The sequence below is a fragment of the Rhinatrema bivittatum genome, chromosome 1 (assembly GCF_901001135.1).
Source record: "Rhinatrema bivittatum chromosome 1, aRhiBiv1.1, whole genome shotgun sequence".
In the NCBI taxonomy this organism is placed as follows: Eukaryota; Metazoa; Chordata; class Amphibia; order Gymnophiona; family Rhinatrematidae; genus Rhinatrema; species Rhinatrema bivittatum.
In genome coordinates this window covers 18,993,301-19,009,163 of record NC_042615.1, presented here as the reverse complement: position 1 = coordinate 19,009,163, position 15,863 = coordinate 18,993,301, and the positions used below count along the sequence as shown (strand labels likewise).

The 15,863-nt window shown below is 46.0% G+C and overlaps 1 protein-coding gene across 2 annotated transcripts in view; it reads right to left on the bottom strand.

Moving 5' to 3' along the window:
* PLK4 (polo like kinase 4) overlaps window positions 1–15,863 on the bottom strand; it is a 122,351-nt gene that overhangs the window by 71,273 nt on the left and 35,215 nt on the right. The window lies entirely within an intron of this gene.

Below are 15,863 nucleotides of genomic sequence, written 5' to 3'. Positions count from 1 at the left end.
ATGAAGTGTTACAAGTTATTAACTCACAGTAAAAACTTTTTAAAATATATCTGAAGCAGAAAGCCTGTGAGGGAGTCAGTTGGACCATTAGATGATCGAGGGGTTAAAGGGGCACTTAGAGAAGATAAGGCCATCGCGGAAAGATTAACTGATTTCTTTGCTTCGGTATTTCAGAAGAGGATATTGGGGAGGTACCCATACCGGAGAAGGTTTTCATGGGTAATGATTCAGATGGACTGAATCAAATCATGGTGAACCTAGAAGATGTGGTAGACCTGATTGACAAACTGAAGAGTAGTAAATCGCGTGGACCGGATGGTATACACCCCAGAGTTCTGAAGGAACTAAAAAATGAAATTTCAGACCTATTAGTAAAAATTTGTAACCTATCATTAAAATCACCCATTGTACCTGAAGACTGGAGGATAGCTAATGTAACCCCCATATTTAGAAAGGGCCCCAGGGGCGATTCGGGAAACTACAGACCGGATAGTCTGACTTCAGTGCCAGGAAAAATAGTGGAAAGTGTTCTAAACATCAAAATCACAGAACATATAGAAAGACATGGTTTAATGGAACAAAGTCAGCATGGCTTTACCCAAGGCAAGTCTTGCCTCACAAATCTGCTTCACTTTTTTGAAGGAGTTAATAAACATGTGGCTAAAGATGAACAGGTAGATGTAGTATACTTGGATTTTCAGAAGGCATTTGACAAAGTTCCTTATGAGAGGCTTCTAGGAAAAGTAAAAAGTCATGGGATAGGTGGCGATGTCCTTTCGTGGATTGCACGAAAGGACATTCGTGGCTAAAAGACAGGAAACAGTGAGTAGGATTAAATGGACAATTTTCTCAGTGGAAGGGAGTGGGCAGTGGAGTGCCTCAGGGATCTGTATTGGGACCCTTACTTTTCAATATATTTATAAATGATCTGGAAAGAAATACGACGAGTGAGATAATCAGATTTGCAGATGATACAAAATTGTTCAGAGTAGTTAAATCACAAGCAGATTGTGATAAATTGCAGGAAGACCTTGTGAGACTGGAAAATTGGGCATCAAAATGGCAGATGAAATTTAATGTTGATAAGTGCAAGGTGATGCATATAGGGAAAAATAACCCATGCTATAGTTACAAAATGTTAGGTTCCATATTAGGTGCTACAACCCAAGAAAGAGGTCTAGGCATCATAGTGGATAACACATTGAAATCGTCGGTTCAGTGTGCTGCGGCAGTCAAAAAAAAAAAACAGAATGTTGGGAATTATTAGAAAAGGAATGGTGAATAAAACGGAAAATGTCATGCCTCTATCGCTCCATGGTGAGACCGCACCTTGAATACTGTGTACAATTCTGGTCGCCGCATCTCAAAAAAGATATAATTGCGATGGAGAAGGTACAGAGAAGGGCTACCAAAATGATAAGGGGAATGAAACAGCTCCCCTATGAGGAAATACTAAAGAGGTTAGGACTTTTCAGCTTGGAGAAGAGACGGCTGAGGGGGGATATGATAGAGGTGTTTAACATCATGAGAGGTCTAGAATGGGTAGATGTGAATCGGTTATTTACTCTTTCGGATAATAGAAAGACTAGGGGGCACTCCATGAAGTTAGCATGGGGCACATTTAAAACTAATCGGAGAAAGTTCTTTTTTACTCAACGTACAATTAAACTTTGGAACTTGTTGCCAGAGGATGTGGTTAGTGCAGTTAGTATAGCTGTGTTTAAAAAAGGATTGGATAAGTTCTTGGAGGAGAAGTCCATTACCTGCTATTAATTAAGTTGACTTAGAAAATAGCCACTGCTATTACTAGCAACAGTAACATGGAATAGACTTAGTTTTTGGGTACTTGCCAGGTTCTTATGGCCTGAATTGGCCACTGTTGGAAACAGGATGCTGGGCTTGATGGACCCTTGGGTCTGACCCAGTATGGCATGCTCTTATGTTCTTAAGAAGATGGCATCTGGAAAATCCCCAGGCCCAGATGGGTTTTCTTACGATTTTTATAAGATGCTTAGTGCTCTCCTGGTGGCTCCCCTGACGGCCTTCTATGTAGATGGTCTCACTTGTAACACCTTCCCAAGAGATTTCAACAGCGCCTGTATTATAGTGCTTCCAAAAGCGGGGAAAGATACCAAAAAACCAGAATCCTATAGACCTATTTCCCTATTAAATGGGGACTTAAAAATACTAGCAAAAATTCTTGCGGAACGACTTAACCTGCTGCTTTCTCAGCTGGTTTCGTCAAGGGTAGTAAGGCCAGTAGCCACATAATCAAACTTATCTGCCATGCGCTTATGTCAACAGCGGGGGAGTACCGGCCCTTGCTATAGGATTCAATTCTGAAAAGGCTTTCGATAGGATGGCATGGCTATATATGTTCTCTGTGCTACGTAGATATGGTCTTGATGGAGAATTTTTACACTATATTAGATTGCTATATGAAATCCCTAGCTCTAGGATCATAGTGAACGGCACCTGCTCAGACCCTGTTCACATCCAAAGAGGGGTGCGCTAAGGTTGCCCTCTGCCCCCCTTATTGTACATCCCTACTATAGACCTGTTATGCAAGATAATGGACCACCAAAACATTCGAGGGTTTGAGAAGACACACCACACATTCAAAGTGGCAGCGTTCATGGACGATGTCCTTGTGTTCCTGACACAGCCCAATACCCCTCTGAGACATCTACTGCTTGTCCAAGAGATGTTTGGGTGCTTTGCGGGGCTTAAAATCAACAGGGACAAGTCTGAAGCAATGGACGTCACCAATAGCGTTCACTCCAGCTGGGAGGGTCCTTTTCCGCTTCGTTGGGCTCCTGGTGTCCTAAAGTATTTGGGGGTTAAGATACCGGCGTCCTTAAGAACATAAATTGCCATGCTGGGTCAGACCAAGGGTCCATCAAGCCCAGTATCCTGTTTCCAACAGAGGCCAAACCAGGCCACAAGAACCTGGCAATTACCCAAACACAACTTATTAGTTGAATATTACTACACTGAGCAAACATACGTTAGACACTACAGAGATGGCAGAACCTCCCAATATCCCTAAGAGGTAGGGTTCATCTTTACCAGATGATGATTCTACCCAAGTGGTTGTACGTTTTACAAATGCTTCCCCTCCAACTGCAGGCTAGGGATATTCAGGCTTTTAATAAAGGACCTTTCTATGGGGAGGGAGGGGGGCTCGGATCCCTTTACACATGTTACAGCGGTCTGAAACCGTGGGAGGCGTGGGATGCCTGGATTTGACCACTTACAATGTGTGGCTTGTAATTTAAGATTTTTAAGAGACTGGGTATTTTCCTCCTCCCACTATCTGCCTTACAACCTCCTAACTGCCTGGTACGGGGTACCGTCCTTGAATACCCTATTACATATGGAGACGAGAAATGTCCTACGCACATTAAAGGGCCACCTTCTAGTCATGACCTGCCGAAATACTTGGGCACAATTATGTAAGAAACTTGGGCAGCCACTAGGATTGACACCCCTCTTGCTCTTGGTAGATAATTCCTACTTTATTCCCGGTCATGGGGAAACACCCTTTAGGAGATGGCACAATGCTGGCTTCCGGTATCTATATCAACTAATTAAGCCACAGATAGGGACGCTGTTTAGTTTTTCCGAGCTCCAACAGCAATTTCATATCCCGCATAAGGATTTATATGCTTTTTTACAAATCCGACACTTTATGCAGTCTTATGCTTTACAATGGCAGAAGACAGGCACAACGGAACAGTTAAAAAGTATACTGTCCAGCCAGTTGGCGAAGGGCCCGAACATTTCCTCTTTTTACAAGGAACTGGGGGGCCGGGGGGGGGGGGGGGGGTTGGGAAGACAAAAATGGCGGTACTTTTTAACAAATGGTCGTCCTGGACTAACTTTTCATTAACATATGAAGATTTTCTGAAAGCCTTTGCCCAAATCTCCACCATAACCATTAATGAGGATTTACGGGAAACTCAGTATAAATTTTTATGGCAAGGATTTATACCACCTACTCAAGCTTTTCAATTTCGACTGTGAGACTCCCCAATGTGTCGCAAATGCGACTCAGTGCTAGGATCGTATTACCATGTCTTTTGGGAATGCTCCTTCATACGGTGTTTTGGGAGGATATATTTATTTATTTATTTATTTATTTAAGGTTTTTATATACCGGCAATCATGAGAACATATCTTGCTGGTTTACATGAAACGGGAGTGCATTAAATACATCAAACTAGAACTCAGGTGACCGAAAGTACAGTTACAATTAACAAGGGTGGCAGAACTTGGTGAAGAGGAAGAAAAAGGAAAGAATAAATGGTTAAACGATATACAAGTCACATTACAAGTTATGTACAAATGGCATGATTAATGGCTGAATGTTTTGAGGAGTCCTTGGGTTGTGTCCTTGGATTGTGTCATTAAATTGTGTCTTGGAAAGCTTGCTTGAATAACCAAGTCTTAAGTCTTTTCCTAAAAGTTGGGAGGCAAGGTTCCAGTCTGAGATCTGTGGGCAATGAATTCCACAGAAGGGGGCCAGCTGTGGAGGTGGCGCGATCTCTTAGGGTAATGTGTCTAGTCGTTTTTGCAGGGGGAACTTGGAGTGTGCCTCTATAACCATCTCTGGTAGGTCTTGTCGAGTTGTATACTTGGAGAGGAAATATATCTCTCTCTCAAAACTGACATATATCATATATGTCAGTTTTGTTTGATGCTATGGCACCGTACAATCCTGCTAGAGCCAGGATTGTGGCTGTTTGGGGCTCAGACATTGGAGCATTGTGCCAGTTCCTCCTCCTCTCGAAAGCTTTTCATTTCTAAGGTGGCAGTGTTGGGGAAAAAAGCTATACTTAACTAAATGGCTAGATGACACAGCCCCGGATAGGTACCACTGGTTTAAACAAATGCTGCGCCTAACCACACGTGAACAATACATTCTACAACATCTTCCATCCCCCACAAAGAAAGTGCGGGCGGATATATGGGACAATTTCCTCATCTATATTAATCCCACCATTAACTTGCTCTAGGACTATTGTCACAGGGCTTAGGATGGTCTCCGAATACAAGTCCACTATGTAATCACACGCTTACTACACGTACATCTCCTATGTATTTCACACATTTCATATGCACCTCATAAGTAGCTCACACGCTTTCCACAAGGCCCTCATCACACTCTCTCTCTATTCTGGATTGGGGGGGGGGGTGAGGGGGGAAGGAAATTATATCATACAATGTTACACTGTTAGCTATTGAATATGAAGTAGTAATGCTTGGTCTTCTTGACAGAAGATTCCACATACCTCATCTTTGTTAACAGGTTTTGTTTATGACCTGTCTACCTTAGATTGTATACGAGTGACTCCAATAAAAATTATTCAAAAAAAAACAAAACTATATCAAATGAGAGGGTAAGAAGGAGGGGATAAATTGACTTCTTAAGATTGGAATAAGGGGAGCTCAAGTTTGTGAGTTAGGGAAGGCAACTGAAAATAAGTAAGTTTATACAGCTTTTTTAAATTTGTTTTTTTGAGGTGAGTTGATGAAAATGATTAGGTAACGAGTTCCATAGAATCGGACCTGCTACAGAAAGGCATGTTTGCGGGTAAGATCCCATCTGGCGGTTTTTATGGTTGGAACTTGTAAATAATTTTTATCTGCACAGCATAGGTTACGTGGAAGTTGATAGAAACGTAAAGATAAACAAAGCCAGATAGATGCTGCATTGTGTAATAGGTTGTGGATTATCATTAGGATTTTGTATTGAATACATTGGTGAACGGGTAGCCAGTGTAACTGCTTCAGAACTGGGGTGATGTGTTATTTTCGAGAGGTGTGTGTTAGTAGATGAGTGGCACTGTTTTGAGTCAATTGAAAAGGTTGTAGGATATACAGCTTGGAGAAGAGACGACTGAGGAGGGATATGATAGAGGTGTTTTAAAATCATGAGAGGTCTAGAACGGGTAGATGTGAATCGGTTATTTACTCTTTCGGATAGTAGAAAGACTAGGGGGCAAGTTTGGTATCTCCACCAACTGACTGCCACGAAACGGAAATGTTTGACAAAACATCAGCTCCAATGGTCTGGTTTTGAGCGCTGGAGGACGATGCAGGCGGCTGTTTTGCCACCTACTCTGGGTTTATGAGGTACAAGCTCTGACTATAGACCGTCTTGGAAAATGAGTAGGGCACAATTCCTTTACATTGGGTGTACTGCTATCAATGTTTACACTGAACCTAGGAGCAGCTCTCTACGGTAGATATGCTGTAGCCAATCTCTGTCCTACGGGCCAACTGGTTGGTGGTCTACTCTGTCTTAGTAGCACTTTAGGAACATGTAACCTATAGATAATGGGCAAGGTCCTTAGGGTGGGAGTGGGAAGAGGGGGGGAATAACGACAAAACACACTACACATTTGATGGTAAATTTGCATGTTTATTTGGATAACATGTTTGTACTGTTTATTTTCTATGCAAGCTATGCAATGTAAACGCTGTTGTATTCATACGCTTAAAATATAAATTAAATTAAAAAAAAAAAAAAAAGACTATGGGGCACTCCATGAAGTTAGCATGGGGCACATTTAAAACTAATTGGAGAAAGTTCTTTTTTACTCAACGCACAATTAAACTCTGGAATTTGTTGCCAGAGGATGTGGTTAGTGCAGTTAGTATAGCTGTGTTTAAAAAAGGATTGGATTAGTTCTTGGAGGAGAAGTCCATTACCTGCTATTAAGTTCACTTAGAGAATAGCCACTGCCATTAGCAATGGTTACATGGAATAGACTTAGTTTTTGGGTACTTGCCAGGTTCTTATGGCCTGGATTGGCCACTGTTGGAAACAGGATGCTGGGCTTGATGGACCCTTGGTCTGACCCAGTATGGCATTTTCTTATGTACTTATAATCTGGAAGACCCAGATATAGAGAATTACAGTAGTCTATTCCAGTAAAAACAAGAGCTTGGAGTACAGAACAGAAATAGTTTGGAAAAAGGAGGGGTTTGAATTTTTCAGTAGGTGAATTTTATAAAATGAAACTTGTTACAGTTGAAAAATTGCTGGGCATTGATAATCTAGAACCTATATAAACACCCAAATTACAAGCTTGTGATCGGATGGGAATAGAGCAGTTTTCAAAAATACATTCTGGGGGACGGGCAGAGGAGGAATTTGGAATAGTGGATAAATATATTTCACTTTTTGCGGTATTCAAGTTTAGACAATTATGTGATAGCCAAATGTTTATGGTTTTGAGATATAGAGAGGCGAATGAAAACGTATGGTTCTAGGACTTGTTATATGATAAAATAAACTGTGTATCAGCATAAATTTTGAAGTTTAGGTTGAGGCTAGATAGAAGATGACATAATGGTAGCAGATATATATTAAATAAAGTTGCAAAAAGGGCAGAGCCTCGAGGAGCTCCAGAATCAGTGAAGTACTGGTTTGAATGATGATGTCAGAGGATGGTTTGTTGTGGTCTATGGGACAGAAAAGAGTTGAACCATTGAAGCCCTTTGCCATTAATGACGATGTTTTGGAGACTGGAGCAAAGAATATGGTCATCCAGAGTATCAAAGGCTGCAGAAATGTCAAGAAGTATAAGAATGTAATCTAAGTTTGAGCTGAAACCTCAAATTGAGACAAAAGAGGAAAGAAGGAGGGACTCTGTGCTGTGTCCCTTACGGAAACCATGTTGATAAGGGTGTAATATACTGTTTTCTTCAATATAAACGTTCAAAAAGGGGACTGGCTTTGCTCCCTTGATCTAAAAGATGCATACAATCACATAGAGATCTTCCCTGGTCACAAGAAGTATCTCCGATTTGTGGTGGGAAAACAGCACTTCCAGTATCGGATGTTGCCGTTTGGGCTTGCGTCAGTCCCAAGGGTCTTTAGGAAATGCCTGGCCATGGTGGCGGTGTACTTTCAGAGGCTGATTGTTCATGTTTTCCTATCTGAACAATTGGCTGGTCAAGGGCACCTCAGGCAGGGGCAGTCAGATCCATGCGTTTCACCATTCGGGTGTTGGAGTCACTAGGGTTCATTCTCAACTACCCAAAGTTCCATCTCAACTTGTCACTTCAATTGGACTTTATAGGAACCTTGCTAGACACAGGTCAGGTCAGGCCAAGGCCAAGGCCTTCCTCCCCGCCAGAGGGCAGTTACCTTGATGACCATCACAGCAGAGATTCAACAAAGCCAGCAGGAGTCAGCCTGGCACATGTTGAGACTGTTGGGCCATATGGCCGCAACCGTCCATGTCACTCCCTTGGCACATTTACACATGCACAGAACTCAATGGACCCTGAGGTCACAGTGGTGCCAGGCCAGTCACAACCTCCAGGATTGCATCCGAGTCACCCCATCTCTTCAGGATTCATTGTCCTAGTAGCAAGTACTTTCAAATCTGGAAAGGAAAATTAGTTCTTACCTGCTAATTTTTGTTCCTGTAGTATCACGGATCAGTCCCGACCGGTTATGCCTTCCTTCCAGCAGATGGAGACAGAGAAAAACTTGAAAGGCACCCCCCTCTTAGTCTGGTGTGCCACCTGTGATCCTTCAGTATAATCAATACCATAGCAGAATGAAATAAATTTAAGAACCAATGGCTAGACCAAAAACCAGCTCTGAAACTATGTACATGGAAGGAGTACTGATTTGGATATTTCCGATATCTTCCCCATCTTCAATATACTCTGCAGAGAAAATATTTGACAAATAGTGAGCTGACTCTCCAGACCAGAATACCCTGGGTGGGCATCTGGACTGATCCGTGGTACTACAGGAACGGAAATTAGCAGATAAGAACCAATTTTCCTTTCCCTGTACTTACCCAAATCAGTCCAGACCGCTGGGATGTACCCAAGCTGCCCTACATGGGGTGGGACCTGGAGAGTCCCACTCGAAGAACACTGCTGCCAGAACAGTCGACATCCGGGGCCCGGACATCCAAACGGTAATGCTTAGCAAAGGTGTGTAGAGATTTCCAAGTAGCCGCTCTCCAAATCTCCTGCAGTGAAACAAACTTACTCTCTGCCCAAGAGACCACCTGAGATCTGATCAAATGAGCTTTTAGCCCATCCGGCACTGCCCGTCCATGACATATATATGCCAAAGCTATAGCTTCCTTTAACCATCGGGCAATGGTAGCATTGGATGCCTTATGTCCTTTCTTAGGACCGCTCCCATAAGAAAAAAAGATGGTCAGACAACCTAAAATCATTAGTCACCTCCAAATATCGAAGGAGAACCCGGACATCCAATTTCCACAAGTCGCGAGCCTGAGGGGAATCACGATCCAAATCTGGAAAAGCCAGCAACTCCACTAACTGATTCAAGTGAAACCTCGACATGACTTTTGGTAGAAAAGAGGGTACCCTTCTAAGGGACACCCCGGAATCGGAAACCCGCAGAAAAGGTTCCCTACAGGACAATGCTTGAATCTCAGATATTCGCCTTGCCGAACAGTTAGCCCCTAGAAAAACCACCTTGAGCATTAGGTCTTTTTAAGTGGCCCACTTGAGAGGCTCAAAAGAAAGGCCGCACAACCCCCAGAGAACCAGATTCAGACTCCAAGAAGGACACACTGGTCGAACTGGGGGGGGTCAAATGCTTAGCCCCCTTCAGAAAATGTGCCACGTCAGGATGGGCTGCAAGGGATATCTCATCAATCTTTCCCCTTAAACAACCCAAAGCCACTACCTGAACCTGGAGAGAACTGTACGCCAACCCTTTTTTCAACCCTTCTTGTAAGAAGGCGAGAATATTAACAATGGTGGCTCACCATGGGGAAATATCCAACCAGCTACACCATGAATCGAAAACCTTCCAGACCCGAACATATGTGAGCGAAGTAGATGTCTTTCGTGCCCGTAGGAGGGTGGAAATGACTGAATCCGGATAACCCTTCTTCCTCAACTGCCTCCTTTCATAAGGCAAGCCGCTAGACAAAAGCGAGCCGCCTGATTGAAAAATACTGGACCTTGCCGAAGTAAATTCGGAAGATGACTGAGATGAAAAGGGCCGTCCACTGCCAAGTTGACCAGATCCGCGAACCACGGCCTCCGTGGCCATTCCGGGGCTACGAGGATGACCGACCCTAGGTGGGTCTCTATTCTTAAGAACTTGCCCACTAACAGCCAAGGAGGAAAAACAGAGCAGAATATTGCGCGGCCACAAAAGGATCAGAGCATCCACTCCTTCCCCACCATGCTCTCTTCTGCGACTGAAGAAATGAGCCGCCTTTGCGTTCCGCCGAGTCGCCATCAAGTCCAGACGGGGCATGCCCCACCAACGAGTTAAGAGCTGCATCGCTTCTTCGGATAGCTCCCACTCTCCTGGGTCTAAACTGTTGTCGACTGAGAAAATCCGCCTGAACATTGTCTACTCCGGCTATGTGTGAAGCCGCCAATCAGGTAAGATTGCGTTCCGCCCAGACCATCAGCTTTGTCTACATCCCTGGCCACCAGACGACTTCTTGTTCCCCTTTGGAGATTGATGTATGCCACAGTCTTCGTGTTGTCGGACAAAATCCGTATTGACTGTTGCCGGACGAGGGAGAAAGCTGCGCAGCACCAGGCGTGCCGCTCTTGTTTCCAAGTGATTTATGGACCAACTTCGCCTCCTGACATGTCCATTGACCTTGCGCTGACCGTGATTGGCAAACTGCCCCCCAACCGGAGAGGCTGGCATCCGTCGTTACAATTACCCACTGGGGCTCCTCCAGGTCCACACCGCGTCGCAAGTGCTTGGGGACTAACCACCATCTGAGGCCTTCTCTGGCGGGGTCCATGAGTGGCAAGGGTAACCAGAACTCTTCTGACTTGGGATCCCAGCGGGAAAGCAATGCCCTCTGCAATGGTCTCATATGAACAAAAGCCCAGGGGACTAACTCCAGAGTAGACGCCATAGAACCAAGAACTTGCAAGTAGTCCCATACCTTGGGCATCAGTAGGGCCAACAGCCGCTGAATCTGAGACGTCAGATTGTCTAATCCACTCCTGCAGGAGGAAAAAACTTTGCTAACAGCCGTGTTGAATCGGGCTCCCAGGAAATCCAGCACCTGGGACAGAACCAAATGACTCTTGGAGAAATTGATGATCCATCCGAGAGAGTAAAGACACTGCAAAACCAAGCAAACTGCTATCTTGCAAAGCTCCTCCAACTTCACCCATATGAGCCAATCATCCCAAGTAGGGATGAACCTAGATCCCTTCCCTCCTGAGAGCCGCCGCCACTACTACCATCACCTTGGTGAAGATGCGGGGGAGCCGTTGCCAAAACGAACGGAAGCGCTTGGAATTGATAATGCTTCCCCAAAACCATAAACCGCAGAAACCTCTGATGTTCTTGGATCCCTATGTGAAGATAAGCCTCCATCAGATCCAACAAGGCCAAAAATTTGCCTTTGCGGACGGCAGCAATGACCGACAGAGTTTCCATGCGAAAGCGGGGCACCTGAAGCGCCCCGTTCACTTTCTTCAGATCCAATATCGGGCAGAAGGAGCCCTCCCTTCTTGGGAACCACGAAATATATGGAGTACCTGCCGGTCCTGCGTTCGGCCGGTGGAACTGGAACAATGGCTCCCAGGGCTTTCAATCGACACAGGGTTTGGTTCACCACCTGCTGTTTTGCCCGAGACCTGCAGGGAGACACCAAAAACAAGTCTCGCAACGGGCGAGCAAAATCTAAAGCGTAACCGTGTTCTATGATGCATAGAGCTCACTGATCCGAAGTAATCTTGACCCATTCCTCGAAAAACAGATAGAGACGAACCTCCTCCAGAATGGAGGAGTGGGTCGGCACACCTTCATTGGGAAGACTTGTTGCCGGAAGAACCTTGGGAGACCCTGTCAAGGGGAGGCCTTCGGTCGCGAAAGGAATGAGCCCAAGCCTGGGACCTCGCCGACAGCTGCTGCGGAGCGAAGGAAGGGGCTCTGCCTGGACAAATACCGTGCTGCCCCCGAAAACGGAAACGAGAGTAACCGAACGTCCTAGAAGGCCTAGGCTTGTCTTCCGGAAGCTTGTACACTGACTCCTAGGAACTTAATGAGATGTTCAAGATCGTTGCCAAATAAAAAATTTTTCCTTTGAACGGAAGGGCCCCCAACTGAGACTTGGAAGAGGCGTCAGCGGACCAATTGTGGAGCCATAGAAGCCTCCTGGCCGTCACAGCGGAGACCATCATGCGCAAGGAAGTACAGAGGAGATCATATAAGGCATCCGTGGTATATGCAACTACCGCCTCCATCCGTTCCGCCTACGCCGGGGGAAGATCCTGAGCAGTGAGTAACTGTTGCACCCAACTCAGGGTTGCCCTCTGCATGAGACTACTGTAGACAGCCGCTCTGACGTTGAGCACAGACACCTCAAAGATTCGCTTAAGGCGGCCCTCAAGCATCCTATCCTGGAGATCCTTAAGCGCAGCATCTCCTACCACCGTAATCGTCGTGCGCTTGGTGATAGCCGAAACAGCCGCGTCCACTTTAGGGACTTTGAGAAGATCCAACGACTCCTCTGGTAGCAGAAAAAGCTTCTCCATAGCTCGGACCCGCAGACTGGCTTCCAGCATGTCCCATTCCCAGGTCATGAGCTGCAATAGCATTGGGTGGAAAGGAAAAGCACTAGGGAGAGCCCAAAGACCCAACAGGATGGGATCCACCGTGGAAGGCTCTGCAACTTGTTGCGGAGCCTGAATCCCCAGCTCCAACAGAACATGAAGGATCATAGTATCAAGCTCCTCCCTGCAAAACAATCTGAGCACCCACGGATCATCTCCTTCAACCGGGATGGATTTATCAACCTCGTCTGCGTCCGCGCTGGGTCCCATTGACCATTCGAATTCTAGGGGCATCCTGGTCCTCAGCAGGCCTGGGGACCTTCGCTGGTTGAGGCTCCTGTGACTGTAAATCCGGGATTCCAGGAGGGTTGAAACCTCCTCCTCCAAAAGAGAGGAGTGGTCGGATGATCCCCATTTCGGCCGAGGTGGGGAGTCTGCTGGTACAGATAGGAAGTTGAGGTGGTAACCTTGAGTCAGTACAGCAAGTACCCACTGATCTGAAGTGATCGTGTGCCATATGTTGATGAAGTGGCTCAACCGACCGCCGATGGATATGAACTGTAGAGGAGGTTGGCTTATGCTCTCTAGCGAGGAGTCAAAATCCAGCAGCTGGGCCCAGTGGAGGGGCTGGCTGAGTCTCCTGAGGCCAGATTGTCTGGCCGGACCTTTCTGGTAAGGTCTGGAGGGGTGACCTAGAGTAGCAGGAGGATAAATCTCCATGGCTTAAAGAACGACCGCTTAGAGTCTCTTCGTAATGTCCTTTTAGAAGCGGACGGGAAATCAGAAGGCACGGACGAAAGCTAGCGTAATGTCTCATAGAATTTGTCCCCGAAGAGATTGTCTCCAGCGCAAGGCAGGTCAGCCAATCGGTCCTGTACCTCTGGTCTTAAGTCAGAGGACTTCAGCCAGGCCCACCTTCGTGCACTAATTCCCGCTGCGGACGCCCTAGAGGCAGTGTCAAACATAGGCAGCACAGACCTCATTGCTTGCCAGCATGTAGACCCTTCTGAGCCAGGGCATTAAGTTGATTCTGAAGCTAGTCGGGTAAAGATTCAGAGAAATCCTGGATCTTCTTGAATAGGTCTCTGTTATACTGGGTCATGTATAAAACTGGTAGGAAGCAATATGAGAAATAAGCATAGATCCATGGAAAACACGACAGCCAAATGCATCGAGGGACCTCTATTCTTTCCCTGGAGGAAAGAAAGAATGAGGTTTAGAACATCATGCTTTTTTCTGGGCTGACTCCACAACCACAGAATGGTGATCCAGCTGTGGTTTTTGGAAACCAGGGGCTGTCTGTACCAGGTAGGTGGCATCTGTTTTCCGATGTACCGGTGGTACAGAGCCTGGATGTTCCCAATTCCTCTTCAGCAAGTCCAGGAGAATTTCATGAACAGGTATGGACATGATCTCCTTGGGTGTATCTACGAATTGGAGCACTTCCAGCATTTTGTGTCTGGAGTCCTCTTCTGTCTGAAGTTAGAATGGTATGGCTTCAGACATTTCCTTTATAAAATTAATAAAGGACAGGTCCTCTGGAGGAGAACGCCTTCTCTCCTCAGGGGGAGACAGCTCTGAAGGTAAATTATCAGTATCCTGGGAAAAATTATCGATCCAAGGATCGTAAGGTTGATCACCGGCTCCCATAGGATCTCCAGAGGGGAGTAATGGTGCTATTCCTGTAGGATCAGGCCTTGGCACCGAAGGCATCGATGGTGGCACTGATTGAGGACAATGAGGTATCGATGGCAGAATAGGCACCGATGGAACCGGTGACATCGACTGGTGAATCGGTGGCAAGATCCCAGACGATCTGGGGATAGGTTTTGGCATTGGTGTTTCCTTGTCTTCAGATGAGAAAGGTATCTGCGTGGAAGGCGGTGGACATACCGGTATCCTCTGTTCCACCGGTGGAAGGACACCGATCAGCGCATCCAGTCTGCCAAGTAATGGTGCAAGGCCGTGGGTATTGGGTCGGTGACTGGGGCTAGCATCGGTGTCGGCGCCGATGGAGGTTGGAAGCCCTGCAGTGCCTTACCGATGGCCTCTTGGATCATCTGATCCAATTCCTCGCGGAAGCCTGGGGCATGCAACCCCCAGCTCCGGAGTAGGAGGCAATAGTGGCATAGCCGGAGGGTCCACCGGTGAAAGTGGAGTTGTGGCTCGGTGACCCAGTCGCAGAGGAGGATGGAGCCTTCTCTGGACGGGATTTCTTTATCGGTAGCTCTGTCGACGCTGATGCAGAGGGCTTGCCTGGATCAGTGGACTGAGCCTTCTGATGATGGTGTTGACGCTTTTCATGATGTTCTCCTCGGTCCTTCTCCAGAGCCGATGAGGAAGAAGTTGACACGTTCGGAGTAGTCTGTGCCAGTCAGGCAGCACCGGTGTCCCGCTGCTGGCAAGAGGTCGATAGCACCGGCTCAGACGATGTCGAAGCGGTCGATGGAGTCGGAGGATTTGCCTGAAAAAGAAACTCCATCTTCTCTGAGCAGGCCTTACGGCCCGTCTGTGTCATTTGGGCACATTTGGTGCAAGTTAGGATGTCTTGGTCGGACCCCAAACATAACATACAAACCCTATGCGGGTCTGCGATGGACATTGTCAGAGGACAGTTGGGGAACCGACGAAAACCAGACGCCATGGCTTCGACAAAAATTTAGCCATGGTGCGGTCGATGGCCGGTAGGCCCCGAAGGGAAAACTCGACAGGAATAGACCGCAAATGAGGGTAAAGCCTTACCTTTTGACCGCGAAGTATGGAATCGATAGGGGGACCCCTATGGGGTAGAATTTTTTGAAAATTTTTAAAAGAAGTTCTGTGAGGAAAATTCCTGTCAGGAATCTCTAGAGAGCTCCTTAACCCACGTGGCTACTGCTACGTTGAAAAAAAAAAAAAAGAGAGACTGAAGGGGGACCCCTGCTGGATGCAGGGTTAGTGCCATGCTAGGCATGCCCAGTAGGTGCCAGTCAAAGTTCTACAAACTTTGACAAAAGTGTTCTGATTGGGCTCCATCCTGATTATGTCACCCATATGTGAAGACTACCATCCTGCTTGTCCTGTGAGAATCCATGCTGCCTCTGGACCAGCAATTCTTCTGACTGTAGATAGTTCACTATTCTTTCAGCAGTGACTCCATTACTTTTCCCCAATTACTTAGTTTATTTAGTTATTGGTCATGTTTATTTATGAGAATGTATTTTGCTATGTGATAATTGTATTATGGTGATGATGTAATATTGTGAACATTGCATATTTTTTGATCATTATATGCTAATTGTAATAGACATTTGTGAATTTGTTAATTT